At 35.6% G+C, this 21,305-nt stretch overlaps 1 protein-coding gene across 4 annotated transcripts in view; it reads left to right on the forward strand.

Moving 5' to 3' along the window:
• Positions 1-21,305, forward strand: part of ACBD6 (acyl-CoA binding domain containing 6) — a 206,990-nt gene that overhangs the window by 106,878 nt on the left and 78,807 nt on the right. The window lies entirely within an intron of this gene.

Here is a 21,305-nt window from a genome sequence, read left to right on the forward strand (position 1 = left end):
AGATTGTTGATCTGAAATATTTTTACTTTTTTGATGAAGGTATATATTGCTATAAACTTCCCTCTTAACACTGCTTTTACTGTATCCCATAGGTTTTGGTACCTCGTGTTTTGAATTTCATTTGGTTCAAGTAATTTTTTTATTTCCTCCTTTATATTTTCCTTGACCCCAGTGGTGATTCAGGAGCATGTTGTCTAATTTCCATGTATTTATACAGTTTCTGAAGTTCTTGTTGTTATTGATTTATAGTTTTATTTCATTGTGGACTGAGAAGATAATTGATATGATTTCAATTTATTAAAATTTGTTGAGACTTTTTTTTGTTTCCTAACATAGGGTCTATCTTGGAGAATTTTCTGCATACTGATGAGAAGAATGTGTATTCTGTAATTGTTGGATGAAATGTTCTGTAATATCTCTTAAGTCCTTTTGGTCTAATGTGCAGTTTAAATCCAGTATTTCTTTGTTGATTTTCTGTCCAGATGATTTCTGTCCAGTGGTGAGGATGTTATATTAAAGTTCCCGATTGTTATTGTATTGGAGTCTCTCTCTCCCTTTATATATTTCAGGGCTATTTTTATATCCTGGTTTTGGTGAACTATCTGTTCACATTTTTTCTCATTTTTCTATCAGGTTTTTGGCCTTTCATGACTCAGTGTTTTCAGAGTTCTTTATATATCATGGATATTAACCCTTTGTGTGTGGTATATCTTGTAGATATTTTCTCCCATTTTTTTTCATTTCTCTGTTGATTTTGTTTATCTTTCATCATGCAAGAACTTTTTATTTTATTTATTTATTTTTTGAGACAGAGTCTCACTCTGTCACTCGGGCTGGAGTGCAGTGGTACAATCTCAGCTCACTGTAACCTCCACCTCCTGGGTTCAAGAGATTCTTCTGCCTCAGCCTCCCGAATAGCTGGGACTACAGGCACATGCCACCACACCTGGCTAATTTTTGTATTTTTAGTAGAGATGGGGTTTCACCATATTCGCCAAGCTGATCTCAAACTCCTGACATCGTCATCCGCCCACCTCAGCCTCCCATGGTGCTGGGATTACAGGTGTGAGCCACCATGCCCTGCTAGAACTTCTTATTTTTTTATAGTCAAATTTATTAGTCTTTTTATTGCCTCTGGATTTTAAGACATAATTAAAAGCATTTTCTTACACCAAAGTTAAAGAGGGATTCTATATTTTATTCTAGTACTTGTATGGTTTCATATTTTACATTTAGATTCCAAAATGTGTGATTGGAGATGTGGATCTGATTTTGTCTTTTTCCAAACAGCTTACCTGTTGCCCTGGCACCATTTATTTAAAAGTCTATCCCAGCTGGGCACAGGGGCTCACACCTATAATCACAGCACTTTGGGAGATCTAGGCAGGATGATCCCTTGAGCCTAGGAGTTCGAGAAAAGCCTGGACAACAAAGTGAGACCCCGTTTCTACAGATAACAAAAAAATATTAGCCAAACATGGTGGTGTGCATCTCTGATCCCAGCTACTCATGAGGCTGAGGCAGGAGGATCACCTGAGCCTAGGAGATCGAGACTGCATTTGGTTGTGGTTGTGCCGCTATACTCCAGCCTGGGTGACAGAGACCTTGTCTCAAAAAATGAAAAGATCTGTTCCCCCCATGATTTGAAATGCCACCTTTGTCTTACATTGTATTTCCGTATGTTTTGGGGTTTAATTTTGGACTTCGTAACTTCTTCTACTGGTCCCTTTCTCTGTTCATGTACATTATTTTAATTAAAAGTCTGTATAGTAGGTATTAATGTATAGAATAGGTATTTCTCTTTCATAGTTTTTCTAAGTGTTTTCCTGGCTATTGCACTTTTTGAAATGTAAACTTTCATATTAATTTGTATAACTCCATAAAATAGCTTATTGATATTTTTATTGGAATTGCATTGAATTTATAAGTTAGGGAGAACTGACATCTTTATAATATTGAGTCACCAATACAAGAGAGCAGTGTCTTTCCATTTGATCTAGTCTAATATGCATCTTTCAGGAGTTTCAAATTTTTTTCTCATATAGATTTTACACATTTCTTATTAAATTCCTTAATATTTTGCTATAAAATGTTTACTATTTATATTGTTTGGGAATTTAAGATCTCTGATTTTTGTACTTTAATGTAATTCTTATACCATTGTCAAATACAGACAGTGACTTAACATCGTATTGATGTTAAGTCACTGTCTGTATTTCAAATATTTTATCTGTAAATGAAGATGTAAATATGCTTTCTGTTTTCCGTCACATAGTGTCCTTGTGATTTTAATTAAAGAGTCCCTTGAAAAGTCTGGGCTAATGTGTTAAGTCACCTGTTAATTTTCTAAAGAATTGCTTTAATTTCACTTAAGAATAGGCAAGTCAACAAAAGTCAGGTGTGAAAACAGAACCTCTTTGCCAAAAACACAATACATTTTGTCAGTTGATCTTTTTCTGCTGAGTAGATAATTGTGAAAACACTCTTAACCTTCAAATTATTTTTTTAATCCTTTATTCTCTAACACATTGTAAAGCGTCTCTCTTCATATCAGTTTTACTTCCTTCCTAGATTACTAATAATGTTTCAAGTACTGAGGAAGAAATGTTTACTAGCACTTGAGTCTAGCACCTTTCCATAGGACAATGTAAAACTCTTCTCTAAAATGAGTGAAAGTTTTACATACTCTACAGAACCCAAACGAGTGTTCATGTGGGAGTAAACAGGGAGAGGGGCATATGGAATTGAAATCCAATAGCTGTACTTAAAATATATATATATGTATATGTGTGTGTGTGTGTGTGTGTGTGTGTGTGTGTGTGTATATATATATTTTAAGTACAGCTATTGGATTTAAGTTCCATATATACATATACATATATATATGTATATGTATATATATGTTTATTTTCATTATAGGAATCACTTTCATGCATGCCAGTTTCCTTTGTACAAGATTATTTGATGAGAAAACTTCCATTTTTAACGGTTTGATAAAACACTGATTTATTGTGTTGTGGAATATCTTTTTGCACTAAGGATGTGCTTTCCAAATATACTTGTAATTCTTGGCAGTGTAAGAGCAGAGTTTATGCTTTAGTTGTCCATTGCTTTTAATACTGAAATTACTACCTGGGCATTCTTTATTTATTTATTTATTTATTTATTTTTGACACTGAGTTTCACTCTTGTTACCCAGGATGGAATGCAATGGCGTGATCTCAGCTCACTGCAACCTCTGCCTCCTGGGTTCAAGCAATTCTCCCGCCTCAGCCTCCCGAGTAGCTGGAACTACAGGCACACACCACCATGCCCAGCTAATTTTTGTATTTTTAGTAGAGACTGGGTTTCAGCATGTTGACCAGGATGGTCTCGATCTCTTGACCTCGTGAGCCACCCGCCTCAGCCTCCCAAAGTGCTGGGATTATAGGCATGAGCCACTGCACCTGGCATACCTGGGCATTCTAATTAAATCTTTTCTTTATGTTCCCTAGAGCCAATCAAAAATCAGAATTTCAATAAATAAAGAAGTAAAAGGGTTTTTACTACATCAGAAATATCAATTGATAATATATATGGCTTTAGGATTCTCTTTATACTTTCTAAAAATTTTATCATTTCATTATCAAATACCAAAAACTGTGTCCCAGAATGTGAAGATTCTTAAATAATAGTCTTTACATTTTCAAATAAATTTTTTTATTGTTCAGAGATTAAGTCATAAAATTAGGACCATATAGTATATTTAGCAATTTCTGATCCCACTAGTCATTGTTGGTATCAACATGATTTGAAATCCCACTGGCCAATATGTTATCTTTCCCAATGGATTATGGGCTAAACATAGATGTATTTTACACATTCTTATTCTTCGTAAGCTTGGATATTGCCTTTACAGTGACATTCTGTTTGTCTGCTTTTTATGCATTAGCCAGCTATAGGAAAAGTGCATTTAGGTAAAGATTAGTACTCTTTTTCCCTAGATGATGATATGTTTTTTTCTTGATGCTCTTGGATATTAAATGTTTTAAGTTACATTTTGCAAATGATTCCTTTGATGAGTTACTCTCTAATGAAACTCTGAAATAGCAAAGTGCTAAAATGGCAAGTACTTTGATTTCTGTATGCAAAGAACGTGTTTGGAAAGCTGAAATTAGGGGAAATTTCAATGAATGAAAAGAAATAAAAAATAAATGAGGTAATCAAAGTCAGAGAAATTGATATTGGCAGGTTCTGAATGATGTTTCTAGATGAGCAATATTTCAAAATACTTCTTGTACGTTGCTGCTATTCCTTTATTTATTATTAAAATAACATGATCCATGAGGAGCTCGGGGTGACTCTCGGCCTAGCTAATTCTAATTAATCCAGTCAGGGAGAGCAGTAGGGTAAGTGGAGCAGTCTATCGGATTGAAATTCATAACTTAATTGAGGTCAAAGTCCCGGTCTGGGAGAACAAAAGTCTTTTGCTAGGACCAGGCAGATCAATAGCAATAAATATCTGGCTTGGATACAAGTAGCTTATAGTGACAGATTATCTGACACTGGCCAGAGGTCTTGGTTCTGTTAAGGGCAAAGTCTTGAGCATGCCATGGTTCTTGCTGATATTCAGTCCATACCCGTGACACATGGAAAGAAGTAAGTGAATCTCCGAAGAACACTGGAAAATCTTAAGGAAGCACTATGTATGAAATTCCAAGTGACTTCTACTTGCTATCACATGAACATTCTCTAAGGATGCATTTTTTACATGACGGAGGAGTTTCTCTCACATTACCAGTAAAAGCCAAAGGATTTGCAAAGTTGATTAATCTTAGGGACTAACTTTCCCACTAATAATTCAAAAATAATGTATAGAATTGTTTTGAGGGAGGAAAATAACAAGCCTCTGTTATCGTGATTTATACATAACCGTAAAAGTTAAGAGATCATGAAACATTAATATCAAGGAGTTAGTATTAAGTCTTTTAGGTGTAACAATGATATTGTGGTTATCCAGGAATATGTTCTTTTTATTTTTAGGTGCATACTGATATATTTAGAGACAAGATGTCATGATGTCGGTAACTTATTTACTCTATTTCAGCAAAGATAGATAGGACAGAATGCTAATTGTTGAATCTGTGTAATAAGTGTCTACTTTTCTGTATATATAAATGTTTATATAATAAAAAGTAGCAACAAAAGAACCATGTGTATTAAAACCATTAGGCTAGTATGTTACTAGGAAAGTTTTCCCCCTGTCTCATTATTTTCATAAGCTGAACTTCCTGTTGAGTTATCAAAATCTTTGTTGTTCTTTTATGTGGCATATTGTTGTTTATCCATCATCATCACCATCATAATTACTTAATTAGAATAACACTTTGGTATTCTGTTTATCATTTGATAACATTATTGCCACTCAGGTTCAACTACCACCTGACTGTGGGGAAAGGAATTCTTGTGATCTACAGTTGACCTTGTAAGGTGTGAATAACTTCATACTATATATTCTACTCCTGTTGATACTTCACTAGTCCAAACTATCGTTTCTTCGTGTGTGAATTATTGTGGCAACTTCTTATGTGACTTTTTTTTAATCCTAAACATTTTGACAGATTAGTCTTCCTTAAACTTCCTTGTCTAAATTCCACTTTATAGCTAAACGATTCTTTGATCGAAAACCTCTAGTGGTTTTCTTATCTGTGAATCATTTCTCAATTTTTATGATTGACTTTCAAGGCCCTATCTCTTATGACCAAGCATTTTTATCCAGTGTTCCTCACTTTAGTGAAATTGATGAGCTTACTTTGTGTATCTCAGAAGTTCTGAAACCTAGATCACCAGAGTCAACTATACATCTTTTAAAAAATAGGCCCCCAACTCCAGAAGTTAGGACTCAGTGGGTAGGTTAGGGAAGAGGTGTCAGGAAGGTGAGAATTTCAAAATTATAAAATATTCACATCTAATTTTATAACAGGTTTATAATTCTAAACCCTGTTTCTACCTACCAGTTGTTCAGTGCTTCCTTTCTCAAGTAGGAGTTAGGGTAAAAACAGTCAGGTTAAACCGACTCATTCCTGTGATGAATCACTAACAACTGTCTAGAATCCCCATATACAGTGTGTTTTTAAAGAAAGGATGCAAATTTAGATATAATTCTATTGGCTGAGCATTTGCTATTTTACAAAGAATTGTGCAAGATATGTCTAGATATTTGGTCTCTTTTTTTCTTTATAATCATCTATGAAATGGTTTTTTTCTTTATAAAGTAACCCAAAGTCACAGAGCTACTATACAGTCAGGATTCAAATCCAAGTATTCCAATACCGAATGATCTATGGTAAGTTTTCAGTTTATCAATTTTCAGTTAGTTTGTCAAAATAAAGTGAAAAAAATTAAGGCATTTTAAAGAATGTATTTTTAAACAGAACTAAAAAAAAGCAGTTCAACATCAGATTGTTTTTCAGCATGTTTTCTTTTTAAACAGTTTCTGCCCTTTATCTGTTTTGGAACGCACATATTTTCCATAAGTTCACATACACATTAAAATAATAATAAAAGAACTCTCTGTTGGCAAATTGGAGAACAAAGGTGAAATTTTTCTAATGGGTCATTTAGCAGCCAAATGTAGTCAGATTACATTTGTATACCCAGAGTTTGAGAAAGTATAGTAGAAAAATGTATAACTAAGTTAAAATTTAGAGGAGCAACCTCAGCTCTCAGAAAAACTTACACTCACACACACACACACACACGCGATCGTTCTATAATCTAGAACTGCTGGAGAATGATGTATATGAATATACTTTATATGTATATAATACTTGTATAAATGTGTATATATATAAAAATGTAAAATCTGTATTTAATGTTACTATACTATATTTACTTTATTGTCCACTTTTTGTTGTCTTTCCAGTGGATTCTAAGTTCATTGAGTTCAGGGACCATGTTTTCTCTTGCTTCAATATTCCCAGTGGTCTCTTGTGTAATGTTTGACATACAGTAATATGAAAAATGATTGTTCCTTTGTAGATAAATATTCCCTCAGCCTAAAACACATATACATTTGCATATGCACACACATATGAACAGAATTCTTTTCTCTATACCTTCTTCACTAAAGTTATCACCTTTTTGAGGAAGACCCTGACCTAGCTACACTCCTTTTCCTCTAACTTCAGCCTCCCTTTAAACACCCTCTTTTGTACTCCTGTCATATTCTTTGTTGAATCCATTGCGTAATCTATCATTCTTTATCCTAGTTGTCTCCATCTGTTAGACTTTGGGGTCCTTGAGAGTAGGGACTTTGGTATTTTTCCTTTACTTAACTCCTAGCACACTACTTGGCATATCAATATGTTTGATATAAACTAAGAATAAAGACTTAGAGTAGAAGTAATATTCCCTCAAAGAAATGATGCATCTTAGTAATTTATGGAAAAGAAAAAAAAGAATTCAGATTATGAACACTCGATCTTAACTTACTTGAGTGCTTCATGACTTTCTTGATATATCTGATCAATATGCCTATTTGTTCTTTAGAAAATTGAGTGTGGCAGGAATAAATATGTTGTAACATATATCAGATACACATTCTTGAGTGGTGGATGCTAAATACTTTGTTCTAAAGATAAATTTTATGTACTTTTAGATGAATGTTATGCATTAGAGATGACAGTGCCCACATTAACATGACTTACTGCTCAGAAATCTCTGCAATGGACTGATTTTGTTGCATGCAGCAGTTACTTTTTCTAATTGTTTTTTAGTTTTTGGAAATGATTTTTTTTATTTTAACATTGTAAAAATGAGCAAGTTGAAGGAAAATATAGAGAATCTCCTTAAACTGTGGTAGAAGGTAATAGTTTATGAGTAGAGAAGGAAGAAGAAAGTTGAGGTATACAACAATCGTCTCTCTCTTTTATTTCCCCCTTCCCAAAATATAAAACGTGTAGCTACTCAGTTTAGTACTTTTTAAATCATGCAGTGGACTTTATATTGAGACCAGTCCAAACGACCCAGCTCACTCTGAGGATCAACCATTGGCAGATCTTGCTGTTGATTTGTGTGCCCCTAGGCCTGAAGGGTGGCCAAAAGGGGCAAGTGACTGAAAAGTGAAAGTGTATTGCATTTGGACGTGTAAACCGAAGTGTCTGTACTCACATCTTTGAGGCGCTCTGTGATGTGGGATGGAGGCTGCTCCGTTTATTGTCTGGCCCCAGGCCCACACAGATGTTGGGGGAGGCCTAGCTACCAGTGTGGTAGTTTCAAGCTGTGCTGTGAATTCCTGCAGAGATGCCTAAAGGTTTACTTTCCCAGTTAAACTTTTACTTATTTTTAGATTGGACTTCTGAATAAGATTTGTTTTAAAAAATGAGTTCCCTATAAAGGATTATAAACTCCTTTTTTAAGGATTGAGATTATGAAGGTAGCTACTAAATCTAGTCCTGACTATACAGTAGCCTTTCTTATCCATTGTTTCATACTCTGCAATTTCAGTTACCTATGATATAGCACAATAAGATATTTTGAGAGAAAGGGATATCACATACACATAACTTTTATGACAGTATGTTGTTATAATTATTCTATTTTGGCCGGGTGCAGTGGCTCATGCCTGTAATCCCAGCATTTTGGGAGGCTGAGGTGGGCAGGTCACGGAGTCAGGAGTTCAAGACCAGCCTGGCCAATATGGTGAAACCCTGTCTCTACTAAAAATACAAAAATTAGCCGATGTGGTGGCGCTTGCCTGTAGTCCCAGCTACTCAGGAGGCTGAGACAGAAGATTTGCTCAAACCTAGGAGGCGGAGGTTGCAGTGAGCTGAGATCGCACCACTGCACTCCAGCCTGGGTGACAGAGCAAGACTCTGTCTCGAAAAAAAAAAAAAAAGTTCTGTTTTTTTATTAGTGATTGTTGTTAATCTCTTATTGTGCCTATTTATAATTTAAACTCATACAGAAACACACACATATAGAAAAAATAGTATATATAATGTTTACTACTATCCACGATTCAGGCATCCCCTGGGGATCTTGAAATGCATCCCCCTGAAAAGACTTCCTGTTCAGTAAATGGTGCTGGGATAACTGGCTAGCCATATGCAGAAGATTGAAGTTGGACCCCTTCCTTACACCATATACAAAAATCAACTCAAGATGCATTAAAGACTTAAATGTAAAACCCAAAACAATTGTAACCCTGGAAGACAACCTAGGCAGTACCATCCTGGACATAGAAACTGGCAAAGATTTCATGAGAAAGACATCAAAGCAGTCGCAACAGAAGCAAAAATTGACAAATGGGGTCAAATTAACGTAAGAGTCTCTGCACAGCAAAAGATACTATCAACAGAGTAAACAGACAACTACAAAATAGGAGAAAATATATGCAAACTATGCATCTAACAAAGGTCTAATACCCAGCATCTGTAAAAAACTTAAATTTACAAGGGAAAAACACCCCCATTAAAAAGTGGACAAAAGACAGGGACAGACACTATTCAAAAGACATACAGCCAACAAACATGGGAAAAAAAAATCTTAATATCACCAATAATTAGAGAAACGCAAATCAAAACCATGAGATACCATCTCACACAAGTCAGAATAGCTATTATTAAAAAGTCAAAAAATAACTGATGCTGGCAAGGTTGTGGAGAAAAGGGAACACCTATTCACCATGGGAGTGTAAATTAGTTCAACCATTGTGGAAAGCAGTATGATGATTCCTCAGAGGGCTAAAAGCAGAATTACCATTCAACCCAGCAATCCCATTACTGGGTATATACTCAGAGGTATATAAATTATATTACCATAAAGACACATGCCTGTGAATGTTCACTGCAGCACTGTTCACAACAGCAAAGACATGGAATCAGCCTAAATGCCCATCATTGACAGACTGGATAAAGAAAATGTAGTACATATACATCATAGAATACTATGCAGCCATATAAAGGAACAAGATGTATTTTGCAGAAACATGGATGGAGCTGGAGGTTATTATCCCTAGCATACTAATGCAGGAACAGAAAACCAAATACTACCACTTTTAAGTGGGAGCTAAATGCTGAGAATTCATGAACACAAGGAAGGAAACAACAGACACTGACGGGGATATGCTTGAGTGTGGACAGTGAAGGGTGGGAGAAGGAAGAGGAGAAAAGATAACTGTTGAGAACTGGGCTTAATAGCTGATGAAATAATTTGTACGACAAACCTCTATGACACAAATTTCCCTATGTAGCAAACCTTTACATGCACCTCCAAACCTAAAGTATAAAAGATTTTAAAGAAAAGAAATGTATCCCCCCTTGAAGAAGAGGGGACTACTGTACCAAGACTTTAGTATTATTTAAGTCCTGGAACTTGGAGTCATTTTATATAAGCATTTGCTTACTAATGAAACAGATTTATTCATTTCCTTATGCAAAGAAATCCTACATCTACGAAAACATAGAGTGTCTTGATTAATAAAGACTAATGTCAATGAAAAACAAGTGTGAAAATTGTGAACAAAGATGATTAAACCAGTATTTACAGATCAAACATTTTAATCATTTTTTCTATTCTGCAAAGTATGCTTTTATATATTAGCTCCTTTTATCCTTATAGGAATCTGTGTAGCATTATCCTCATTTTACAGCTGAGGAAACTAAAGTTCAGAGAAGTTATGTGAATTGCTTGAGGACACAAAGCTAGGAAGTGGTGTAACCAGGATTCCCAGTCCCCTGCTGTTTTAACTGCAGATGCAACCCTTTTTTTTTCCTGTGTTAGGTTGCCATCATACTTTATTATACGACTCAGTGCTTCTAGAATTCACAGCTATTCTGATGCATTTTATGAGGATATAGTAATAAGTTCCTCATATCTTCTGTATTTTCTTATATGTAATGAAATTCATATATGTAGATGACATTTTATTCATCAGGCTTTTCCTTTTGATGTAACTTTTAATCCATGCTCCTATTCACAATTTTCTTTAATCAGTTTTTTCTGTTATTTTTATATTGAATAGTCATTTCTTTTACCAAGTTTATATCTGAGAATGAACAGCTAGCTACAGTACAGTGTGAATCAAGTTCAAATTACTTTGAGTTCAGAGAACACCCAGTGTCATCTTATTTTTACATCTAACTGAATTATAGGACACTGTCAAAGTGTTATGACCTGCTATAGTAAATTGCTCCTTCTTAATGGTTCCCTGGCTACATTCTGTCTTGGTATTGCTATTAACCAGAAATTGTTGACATTTTACGCTATTGTAAGCTTGAAAACAAAAGAATTAGTTTTTACTCCCAGAAAAATCGACCTTCGTCGCTATAAAGGTTTCTAAATGTCTTAGCTACCTGCAACTGAATCATAACATTTTGTAGTCTAGAGTTGATTGTACCCTCAGAATTAATTGTATAATTCTGTACATTTTTAAAATGTCAGGCAGTTCTTCCTCATTTAATTCAGGAAATGGATTAATCATCTGCTTTAAAAGAACTAACTTGTTTGAATATTGAAATGGTGGCTCATTGAAGGTTTCTGAGATGTTGGTGGCTCATTGAAGGTTTCTGAGTTGTATTATTTAAATATGTGCATGTTATAAAATATAGTTGGCTATGCCTAGTGTTGCCAAGTTTTAAATACTCTTCTAAATGTCACATTATAAGAACCAATTAATGATGAAGGAATTACACAAAATAACAAAATGCTTGCAAATGAGATCAAGCAGTTTGCTTAGTTATACTGAGTAAACAGTAAGTTCTAGAAATGGTCTGTGTTGCTTTTCATCTAACTGATAAACTCAGAGTGATTAATGCCTGAAAGGTGGGAAAAAGATAATTAAGAAAAGTAACTCTTCAAAGAAAAGTTGGTTTTTCTCCATAAAATAATTACTATAGATATGGGGCATATTTAAATATGTTTATGGACCATATGCATGTATAGATGTACAGAGATTGGTTCTGCACAGATATCATCAGTAGAGAATTTGATGACTCTTGGGGATCATAGATAAACAATGAGATGGCAACGTAGTGTTGCTCTTACAAAGCCAATTTAATGCTGCCGTTATGGTAACAGGAATATAATCTATAAAGACCAGGGCAAAGTACTATTATATACATAGCGATTATTAAGATGTGATTAATATAACACATAAAGCTTAGATTTTTGTAACAGATTTTTTATTTCAAAAAGGATGTTGAATTTGAAGAATCCAGAGAAGTTTTTAAAATTAGTAGTTTGGAAATGGAATTTTTTTTTTTTTTTTTTTTTTTTTTTGAGACAAGACTCTCACTTTGTCGCCAGGTGCCAGGCTGGAGTGCAGTGGCGCAATCTCGGCTCACTGCAACCTCCGCCTCCCGGGTTCAAGCACCTGCCTCAGCCTCCCGAGTAGCTGGGACTACAGGGGCACACCACCACGCCCAGCTAATTTTTTGTATTTTTTTTGGTAGAGACGGGGTTTCACCATCTTGGCCAGGATGGTCTCGATCTCTTGACTTCATGATCCGCCCGCCTCGGCCTCCCAAAATGCTGGGATTACAGGCTTGAGCCACCGTGCCCAGCCGGAAATGTAATTTTTGAGGAAAGTCTCATGGTCAGAAAACAGTATAGGTCATGTGCAGCCCATAAATCTATTTTTGTTTTGCACCTGTAGTGTTAGTCCACAATTTATTTGTAATTAACTGTCAGTTAATTTCACATAAAAGTACAGGGTGTAGGCTTCTCTCGAAAAGTCTACAAATAGGGCAATCGTGGGCACATTCTTCTGTCAACTAGAGCTGAGTACCTACTGCCTTCTGTTGACAGGCTTTGAGTTCTTCAATTTCTCTGACCCAGTTGACCTCAGTCTTTCATATTTTTGCCTGAAGATTTTTGAGGAGTTTATAACCTTGTGTTTGGAAAGACTATGTTTGGAGTCATGTTACCTGAATTCCAGTTTCTATTTTGCCCTAACTGTATGACCTTGAATAAATAATAATTGTAAAATCTTAAAAATACAAAGGAATTTAAAGATCATCTGGTTCAACTCTCACCTAATGCAGGAGTCCTCTCCACAAAATTTCCAAAAGGTGGTTAAGCCAGCTAGCCTGTCTGAACATTTCTGTTTACTTCACAAAATAATCTGTTTTAGAAAGCGCTAATTATTAGAAATTTATTCTACCTGTTAAATCTATGTCTGCCTACCTATAACTCACTCTGGTTTTAGTTCTGACTTAAAACTATGAAGAAAAGTCATATCTCCCTTCCAGGTGACAACCATTCTGTTATTTGAAGACAGTAGTCATTTTCTGCCTCAGTCTTCTCCAAATGGGTTTCACCAACCTAGTGGTTCATTACTGAATCAGTACATGTAGCACTAAAAATGTAAATTATATAAGATGTCTTATCACTGGTAGGGAACAGAGTAGAGCTATAACTTAATAGATGTGACATCAAAAGCAAGGTATCTGTCTTTACTCTTCCTCTTATTTGAAAGTGTAGTTTATTTGTAAAATGTGCTAGGCCATCAATGAGTGAATGGTTTTGTAGCAGATCACTGTATAGATAGAGATATTATATTTAACCCGATTTTAGCCAGACAAGTTACAGAGTTTCATTGTAGATTTAGTTTCCAGTCTCTATTGTAGCATTGTTTTAGATATTTGCCATCCTTCCCCCACTTTTTTTTAAAGGTAAAGAATAAGAAGAAAAAAAGGCTTAGACACATCTTGTATTGTTGTTGGCATTATGGCATTTGTCAGTGTGTTTATAGTTTTTAATTTTCCAGTACTTGCAGACTTAATCCCATGAGCTCGCTTCTAATATCAGTAAAGGGTATGAGCTGTCTGTGTGGTTCAAGCTGCCACTTGAGGGTTTCTCCGTCTTGTGGAGCTTTCTAATGGAATTCAAGGTTCTCTCTAAGGGTGAGCATTACGAAGCCTTCCCAGGCGGCTGTGGGAGGAGGAAGTGCACCACAGGTTCAAGGACACATGTGAAGTTTAATGTGCACAAGCATGCTCCGGCTCCCGCTCCCGCTCCCGCTCCTGCTCCTGCTTCTGCTTACTCTGATTGGCAAGGTTAACTCTGAGAAGCTGCTGCTTTTTAAAGTGATTTGATTAGACCCACCACTTCATTCATTTCACTCCTCCCTCCCAGGCACCAAACCACCACCTTCTTTGTCTTTGCAGTCTTTGCAGTCTTTGCTTTGCCAGTTACCTTTTCTATCCTTTTTTTCCTGTTTTTGCATCAACTTTTAACATTTGTAAAACAAAATAAGGAATTCAAAAGTAAAGTAACTTGCCTCACTGAACGCTTTGATGTGAAAGATTTCCATACTTTTGTTTTCTACACTGAGAAATTTCTTATTTTGTTTTGACTTAGCTCACAACATAAGGAAAAACAGAATTAAATTTACATTAGTTCACTTAGACAAGTATCATTCCACGGTCCTCTGTCAAGATTTTTCTTGTACATAATGAATTCTTTTCACACCAATGGCTTTAAATCTTTTATTTTAAATCTTTTAATTACAAAAACTTGAACAAGGTGCAAAAATAAAGAGAATAGGATCGTTAACTTCCATGTATCTGTCATCTAGTTTCAGCAATTATCAATTTATGGCCAATCCTGTTTAATCTGTACTGCTGTCTTACAACAGTCGTCTTTGACCATGTTAGGAAGCATATGAGGAAAGCTATGAACACCGGAGAAAAAGGACATACATGTTAAATTTTTGTGAAAAATGTTAATAAGTGAATACATTCGCCACAACCCTTTCATAGATATCCTAGCAATGCAAGAATTCGGAATAAGAATCCCTGCTTCCCAGCAAAGAGAACGTTCAAGTTTCTCAACTTTTCTAGTCACCTGAGTGTTGGGATTTGGGGTTAGCGTAGGTTCTTTGCCAACAGTGATGAAGTTAAGCAAGTGGCAGGACCTTTGCAGTGATTAAATAGTCATTATGTAATGCCTTTTCTAATTGTACTCCCTTACTGCCATGTTTAGTGTCTTTTCCCTTTGGTTGCTTATTGGTTTGTCCTTTTTTAACCAGTAGTATTTTTACCAATATTGATAGATTTGGTGGAGACTTTGAACTGTCTCAACTTTTAAGGCCTTACAACTCAGAATTGTATCTGGAGCTTCTCAGTTATCATTGCCAACAGCTGAGAAGAAAAACTACATCTCCCTACAGATGAAGGCTAGAATGATTAATAGTGAATGCATTTTTGAATATGAATTCTTACTAAAGCATATTTAAGGTACAGGGATAGCTGATTGCAAACGGTCATCTTTCTTTTTCCCATCCTGTTTGACCTCCTTTTGTCAGTGGGTATTTGGTCTCCCTCTGAAGCAGCTGTTGTCATAAGGTAGACTCAAAACACAGCAGCCAGTAAAGTGGCACTAGCAGCCTGAGGAGTTCCCTGTAGAACTATCTCATTGCTGAATCTCATGCCATCTGGCCCTGATGTGAGCTAAAAGTATTTTTTAAGTGCACGTAATAGAAGAATACTTGATATAACTTAATAATTAATTATTCCATTTGAGAATACTAAGTATTTTGCCTTTGGCAGAGTTTCTTTTCTCTCTTTCTCTCTCTCTCTATTTGATGTGGGGAGCCAAGGAATAGATAAAGGTACATTTCACTCGTTTGAGTATGATTAAAAATATTTCTATTAAAGCTGTGGTTCAGGATTCAGTAAAGAAACCACCTTCGTTTGTAGATAGTCCTGTGTGTATCTTAGAGTAGATTCTCATTTCTTAAAAGTTCCCCATTGTGGTATTTCTTCTATAACATTTTGTGGTTGGCAGTACTTTTAATATTTTATTGAATGTGGGTGGAGAGAATCAACAGCAACAACATAAAACCTAGGGTGTTCAACAAATACAGCAAAATAAATGTATGTTCAGAAAACGTAAGCATAGACCACCTCTTTATTATATTTCTAAGGATATATGTAATCCATATAACCTATAAATAATCCTGGTTTTATTGATGTTTCTGTAGTATTTTGAAAGTTGTAAAATGTGGGGTTTTACCCGATTATAGGCATTTGTCTACATGGCATGGGAATACACAGGATCTGTTTTTGCTAGATAGTATCTCTGTTGGAAGGCTGTTGAATGCCTAATCTCTGTGCTTTCCTTTGGGGATTGGCTTTCTTCAAGGCCAGATCCCTTAAGAAATTGTTCAAGAAGCTCAACACAGGGACATCATTTATGGAAGTACTAATCATTACTTTTAATACATTTTAAAACATTGTCTTTTTAAAAAGTATCTATAAAATTTATTTAAAATATTTTACGGATTCCACTATGTGTTTACAGATTTTACGAATATTATACATGTTCCATTATTTGTTTGTTATTTGGGCTGAGGTCTAGTTCTCCGTTCTTTGAGGTAGTGCCCCGACATCCTCTCAATATAAAGAAGCCTAAGCATGTCTAAGCACCTGTTCAAAAAAGAGAGGAAAAAAAAAGTTGCTTGTAACAAAAACTATCCCCACCTACAATTTATTAAACCTTGACATACTGCATTACTTAAGAGTTCTCAGAGAAAATTAAAACCCTTTTGACTGGGTTTTGCAATGCAGGGAAATTTTTAGTGACATTTAAAAGGTTTCTCTTGTGTTCCCCTAATGGGATAAATAAAAAAGGCTTGTTTTAGCCCAGCAAATGGGGGGACAATCCAATTTCCTTGATTCCATCAAGACACTCTTAAAGCATTAGCCTGTGCCGTAAAAAAAAAAAAAAAATTCAACTGACCCCCATTGCCTGATGGCTTTGAAAAGTGTCCTGATGTGTAGGTATTTGCCCAGTACAGCATACTTGGTTATTGTTCTTCCAACACATCCATTGATGGAAAAACCTTATATGAAGCTCCAATAAATGTCAGTTTATGTTATAGAACTATAAAAACCATGTACCAGACTATAATGCTGTCCTTGATGGGTAGCCTTTCACTTGAAGATGAAAAGAAATTCTGCCAAATATGTTTAAATTTTAAAATTAACAAATAAGATATTAATTAAAATAATATTTTAGTAAACTTTTTGTCACATTTAATTACTTCACAAAGGTTGACATCTACTTCTATCTGTCCAAAACGTAGTGCTCCTTTACAGAGAATTTACTAGCATAGGGCAGTGGTTCTGGAATGTTAGATTGCATTAGAATTACATAGAGCTTGTTAAAACAAATTGCTGGACCCCACCCCAGAGTTTCTGATTCTTTAGGTCTCTGGTGGAGCCTGAGAATTTCCATTTTTAACAAGTCTTCCAAGACGAAATTGATAACTGCTGGCCTGGGACCCACAGATGGAGAACCACTGGCCAAGGGGATATGTGAAAAGAGATGCCTCTGGATTAGTGGTTCAGATTTTGAATCAGATCATAATCTCAGCACTTTGGGAGGCCAAGGCAGGCAGATCACCTGAGGTTGGGAGTTCAAGACCAGCCTAACCCTGTCTCTACTAAAAATTCAAAAATTAGCTGGGCATGGTGGCACATGTCTGTAATCCCAACTACTTGGGAGGCTGAGGCAGGAGAATTTCTTGAACCTGGGAGGCAGAGGTTGCAGTGAGCTAGGATTGCACTGTTGTACTCCAGCCTAGGCAACAAGAGCAAAACTCTGTTGCAAAAACAAAAATAAGAAAATAAAAATCATTTAGTTCTAAAAGTCATTAGCATCCTGTTGGGTGGAAAAATGAGAGCATCCTGTTGGGTGAAAAATGTGCCGTTGGATACCAATACAGTCTTGAGTGGATGGGCATTTTTGGACGTTGGGCTCCTTAATTGGCAGTTTTTAAAACCCAGCCTGAAGGGGGAAAATAACGTGAAGATAGAACGTTCATATTAGAGAAGATACATAAGAGAAAACTTGGGTCCCTATGCATTCTTTCAAAGAACAGAAACTGAAGGTGTTTTCTATAACAATTGGGATAGTAATGCTATTGTTTATATCCTATTTTTAAATTTCCTTTTATCAAAACTTCTGCCTTTAATCATGTAAAAACTCAAAGTACCTTGTTATTCAATAAAAAATTAAGTATGTTTGATACTTGAATTTTTGAAAGTTGATTATTTTGTGTAGGAAGTAATTTTGTTATCCAGAATCTCTCACTATGTCTGCAGTATTTTACTTTAAAATATTTAGAATTGATGTAATGGCCTACCCTAGAGTGTAGAGAGTTACATGCTATTTATTCATCTGTTCTTAAGCACTTTAGCAATAAATAGGAGACCCCAAAAAAAAAAAAATCACCATTATTTAACAAGAAGAAATTTGGAGAGAGAGATTTGTTGACTTATCCAAAAGTCATGGCAGTGAAACAAGAGTAAAAGAGACTTAGGAACCTAGGATGGACCTTACTAAAAGAAGATAGTCCAGCAACCAGTCTCATTTTCTTCTGGTGGAAAAATACATATGATGAGAAATACATGTATATCTTCTAAATGTCTGAGTGCTTGGTAGTAATTCATAATTTTCTTTGGTTTCATACTTGTTTTCTCCCATCAGCCCAAGTAAATTCCATCCTAACAAATCCTTTTCATAAAATAATACGGGCATCTTATATTTGCGTAACTCTTGATATTTTTACAGGGAGGTTTTACGTACATTGATTTCATGTCATCCTCAAAGCAATTTTTTTAATGGTTTCCTTCTAAAGTCCTGGAAATATTGTATAATAGCAATAGAAGGTAGCCAAAAAAATCCATCTCACTCGGTATTATAAATATTTTTGTTTTATTTGTTGGCACTGTCACCTTTTAAAAAATATATGTTGAATTTGTGGCTAGCTTTCAAGTAAAATAAATGTTATTTTAAAAGAGTTATCAGTCACTTTGTGCTTCCTTTGGGATTAAGGGTACTATCTCCATTACTTAAAACTCAGTTTGAAAATAATTAAAGGTGACTTTGAAATTGCCGTGGGTTAAATGAATGAAATCAGGTACTCAGCACTTTTCTGGAGCCCTTCTGCATTTCCCCAGAGTCCTCGGAGCCCTGTATTTTGTGATTCCCTTCCAGCACCACCTTTCTTCTTTCTTTTTTCCTCAGCAGAGGATGGGTAAATCAAGTCATACGATAATCTTCCACATTGTACTGGTATTATTACGCTAAACTTTACCTCTGGTGCGGTGAGTACTGAATATGGAGTCCAGAGAAGACTGCATAGAGGAGGTCAGTGCAGAAGTGGTAGCAGTTAATCTCTCCACTGCTCTGATATCCGACAGCTGGTCTGACATGGGCCTGGTGCCAGCAGTGTCTTTACAGGCTTTGTGGCAGAGATTATTCAAAGGAGATTAATCTCTCTAAACCCCTTATATTTTAATTATTTCTGTATGTATTTATAAAACCTGCAGTCTGCTAGTTTGAGGACACAACTGTTCAAGCCCTCATCTTTAACCTGGTTTCCAGAATCGGACAAAATATATTTCTCTTACCACAAAGAGTACATCACTGATGTGATTTTGTTATTAAAATTTTTTTATTTGGGGTATTTTGTTGGTTGGGGTTTTTTTGGTTTCTGTATGATATTACTAATGTTTTTTGAAAGGATAACCAAAGTTCATATGACTTAGAACTATCTGCTGAAATGCTCGGAGGCTTTTTGTTTGTTTTTGAGACCAAGTCTCACTCTGTTACCCAGGCTGGAAATGGCATGTTCTTGGCTCACTGCAACCTCTGCCTTCCAGGTTCAAGCGATTCGCCTACCTCAGTCTCCTGAGTAGCTGGGATTACAGGCACATGCCACTATGCCCGGCTCATTTTTGTATTTTTAGTAGAGATGGGGTTTCACCATGTTGGTCAGGCTGGTTTCAAACTCCTGACCTTGTAATCCACCTGCCTCCGCCTTTCAGAGTGCTGGGATTACAGGCTTCAGCCACCATACCTGGCCCTAAAATGCTGTTGTTGTATTACGTGATAGAAGTCTAAAGTTGCAAAGATATAGAATGTGAAACCCCCGCCAGTTAAAAACAACATGCCTTTTAAGGAATTACTATTTTTTTTAATGGCTGCCATACTTTCCAGCATTGTTAAGTAACTTTATCCCTCACCAGGGTATCCAGAACAATTATTTCTGCATGCCCAATTTATGTTATTGAGGGCTATAAAATTTTACTCCAAATTCAAGAGTTAACACAATATGAACAACCAAAGAATTACAAGATCTTTCAGATACTGAGAAGAGGAAGACTTTGAGGATTCTCTTCCTGAAGATCTTCCAGCTTCTAGGGGACCTCTAGTGAGACCTGTCTGGATTCAGAATGTGTTTGTGATATTCGTATCTTCAAAACACTTGTTTTAGATCATTTAATCTTAGTATAAATTTACCGTTTTTGATTGTTGAGGCTGTCCTCTCTCCTTTTAGTTGAATTTCTTCATGCTCATCTGAATGAATGTTAGCAGCATATGAATTGGGGCAAGGTTGCAGAGGGATCTTGGCTAGCCAGAATATTAGTAGCTTATGTTTTATTATCCAAATTGAACAATAACTTTTGCTTGTGCTCTAGAAATGGAAATTGGACATTAATATCTCAAAACGTGCCATTTCTTCACTTATTCCATTCGTATCGAGGAACATAAGTTTAAGCCCTAACTACTGTTTGGCTTGCTGTCATTTGGGGCAGGTCATTTAATCTTGTCGAACTTGAGTTTTTTTTATCCACAAAATATTGCTACTAATACCTACCTTACTTATTTCAGGATGTGAGTTTCAAATAAGTTGGCATACGTAAAGTGTTCTGTAAAATGATATATAAATATGTTTTAATTTTCTTAAAGAACAGCATGTCTGAATCAAGAAAGATCTGTGGAAAGCTCAGTAGTATGGTTAAAAATCTTTTATGCTGTCAATATCTTGTGAATTATTTTTTAAATTGGTGTTAGTTGAGCTTTTTCCTTGTCTCTTTCCAATTAATGTAATCTTTTTCTTCCTGTCAGTCATTGTTAGTTTTCAAAAATGTCTTTTACTCTATTGGCTATGATAGAAGTGTAATCATAAGGAATTAGATTATAATCTAATATAATATCTAATATAAACAATCTTTTTTTGTTGTTGTTTTTTGGGTTTTTTGTTTTTTTGTTTTGAGACAAGGACTGACTCTATTGCCCAGGCTGGAGTGCAGTGAGTAGCTCAACTTTTGCTCACTGCAACCTCCACCTCCTAGGCTCAAGCCATCCTCCCACCTCAGCCTCTCAAGTAACTAAGACTACAGGCACACACCACCACACCCAGCTAATTTTTCTTTTTTTTTTTTTTTTGTAGAGACGAGGTTTCTTCATATTGCCCAGATTGGTCTTGAACTTATGAACTCAGCAAATCAACCCTCCTCGGCCTCTCA

This window comes from Saimiri boliviensis, chromosome 19 (assembly GCF_048565385.1).
Source record: "Saimiri boliviensis isolate mSaiBol1 chromosome 19, mSaiBol1.pri, whole genome shotgun sequence".
NCBI lineage: Eukaryota > Metazoa > Chordata > Mammalia > Primates > Cebidae > Saimiri > Saimiri boliviensis.